Source organism: Teleopsis dalmanni, chromosome X (assembly GCF_002237135.1).
Source record: "Teleopsis dalmanni isolate 2A chromosome X, ASM223713v2, whole genome shotgun sequence".
Taxonomy (NCBI): domain Eukaryota; kingdom Metazoa; phylum Arthropoda; class Insecta; order Diptera; family Diopsidae; genus Teleopsis; species Teleopsis dalmanni.
The window spans coordinates 21,082,240-21,085,278 of NC_051848.1; positions in this window are offsets into that span (position 1 = coordinate 21,082,240).

The following is a 3,039-nucleotide window of genomic DNA, read 5'->3' on the forward strand; positions in this document are numbered from 1 at the left end:
TCAAAAGGGGAGAATAGTTCTCCATCCAGTTACCTACTCCTGACCCAGATCAAGACTGGGCAGTCACAGAGAATGCGACTGGAAGTTTCATTCATTTCTAAGCAGAGTCGGTAGAGACTTAGTGTTTTCATTAGTTTTTCCTGTTGTATTTTTTTAGTTTTATCTCAAGTGGTCATTGGTACCATTGTAGATATTTATTCAATTTGTAAGAAAAGTAGATGGTTTCTATTAGGTGATTAGGTGATATTAGTTTCACGTATTACGAGTGTTTAAATCAGTTTATTAAATGACGAATGGTAAAACGTTAGCTGCTTTTATATTAAATTCCATATTAATTAGGATATTTCGTTTCTAATTGAAACCATATTCAAATTAGATATGTAGTATTAACAATAATTAAAATTTTATATGGATTATAGCAAAGATAATTGATAAGCAATCTGCTATCTGATCTGTTAAGATTTGACAAACCCTATCTGCTACATTATTGACAAGTTTAAAAAAATTTTCCCAACCATTTCTTATTTGATCCAAGTGAAAGTTTAAAGATTTTTAAATTGAACTCACTTGACTGAATGTGTTTCAAAAATTTTTTGTGATTTTCTGCAATTAGATAAATCTGAAAATCATTTTTTTCATTTTATTGTAGTGTTCTCTCTAATGCTTAAAGTATATACATATATATAAATGCGTACATGTTTATATATATTATAGAAGTTTAGCATACTCGTTTTTTCGAATGTTTGAAATCTTCTCAACTGAATCCATTTTCTTCACATTTAAAATGCTGTTATTTCCATACGATACTCTCTGTGAGAATATACCGAGTATAGGTAGAAAAATGTGACACAATTTCGACGTCCCAGGCTAGCCCATTTCACAACGCATTGTAGTAATAATAGCTATTTTGAGTACCCATTTCGGGAAGTACTTTTTTGAAAGCTTATCGGACTGTTTATTGGTAAAGAAAGACCTATTAAATTGTGTAAATTCGACAGAATTGCTTTAATCTGTATCTTTCTATCTTATGGTTTTTTTGTGAGGAATCGGTAAATAAAGTCAATAAAAGGTTATTTGCTGGTCTGTTACTGCTACCAACCAACCATTTCCATTACGCTGTGTGTTAATATAGTTTAGTTTTTGATATATTTAATATGAAGACGTGAGGTGATTAAATTATTTGATTTTTATTTGGGTAGACTTTTCGTTGACACCCTCTATCTGGGTTAATATTGAAAATGGGCCGTCTCTCATAAGACTATTTACATTCTTTTGATCAGAAAAGCTCAGAAAGATCAGAAAAGATATGGAATGAAGCAGATTCTTGAGATGAATCTTTCTTCGTTCATTATATTTTCTGGCTACCTTTTTTTACTTCATCTTTCAACAGGTAATATCCTGTTCATAGGATGTTAATACTTTATGATTATATGAATATTTTATTTCAAAGATTTTTTTGTATTTATTTTGCAAAGTATTTTTGTTTTTTAAGTAAGCTATCTGATGAAGTATATTATTTAAAGATGAAGTGTTTTTTAAATACTAAAGATATTTAAGATAAACTTTATTCTAAAGGATTTTGGACTTTGCTTTGACACTGGCTTTGTATCTCATTTTATATTAAACATGATTTTACCTCCTCTAATAGTAATGGTAATGGTTTGTGTTGGGCTAAGGCCTTTATGCACTGCGACCAGTTTGATCTATTGTGCATTCCTTTGCCATTTGTATTTAGTATCTCGGGGAATCGAAGCAGTTCCTTCGGAGGAAGTTGGTATGCACCTAAAATTTTTTGTGTTTTCTTAGTTTTTTTTGTGTGGCTTAGTGAAACACAGATAATGATCACATGTTCTATAGACTCGTACTTACCTCCTCTTATAATATGATGGTTGGGTTGTTGGGCTAAGGAATCATTTCTAAAATTTATACTGTTTAAGTCAGACAAAATTTAAGTCATACTTAAAATATGGTGGCCAGAACGCATCTCCAATGCAGAATTGTGGAAGAGAGCAAATGTGCAAAGCGTCGAGAGCGAAATCAAAATAACGAAAATGGTAATGGATCGGACATACACTACGCAAGTCGAATTCCTGTATCGCTAAGCAAGCCCTAAAATGGAACCCGCAGAGTAGTCGCCGGTCTGGCGCTCCTTCAAGAACATGGCGAAGGACAATTGATGCCGAATTAACATCAGCGCGCTACTCATGGAACGACATTTACACGGCTGTTCCAAATAGAATACGGTTCAGAGGAATTGTTGAGGTCCTATGCTCCACACACTGCGAGTTAACGGAACAAAGAAGAAGAAATCAGAAAAAAGTTTATTTGTTATAGCTTTATGGTATTATTATATCATGGAATGATGATAAGTATCGTTTCTTATTATAAACTATAAGGAAGAAGAGAGAATACACTGAAATGTATGTAAAATATAGATATTATTACTTATGTGTAAATATATTTTAATATGCATATATAGTAATTATTTATTACAAAACTCAAAAGGCTGAGTTTAATGACTCAATTGTGAACGGAAAATTTGCTAACACATATACTACAACTGTAGTATCGCAATATGGTAAATGTTGAGATGAATCGACACACCGAACATTTCGGCAATAAACAACAAAAACAAAAAATAAAATAAAATAAAATATAGACATATAAATATAATAATAGTAATAATAATATATAAAAAGCTACTTAAATCCGGTACGCATATGTAATGCGATCATGCCAAAATATTTTGGCAAGCCGCAGAAAATGAGTCTAATTCGCATGTTGAGCCAAAGAAGCGACTGACTGAACGCGTTAAACGAGCTCGAGTTCCACAACAGCAAAAGTAATTAACAACAAAAGAAGTGAATTGCAGAATAGTAGGAAAAAATGTATAGTATAAATTTATGATGAAAAGGTCTCGAAAAACAAGTTATTAGCTAACAAATCAAATATATACAAAATAAAATAAAAATAAAAATAAAAATTATATTAAAAATGAACACAAAGAAGCAACCTGTGATTATGTGGAAAGAGTATTAG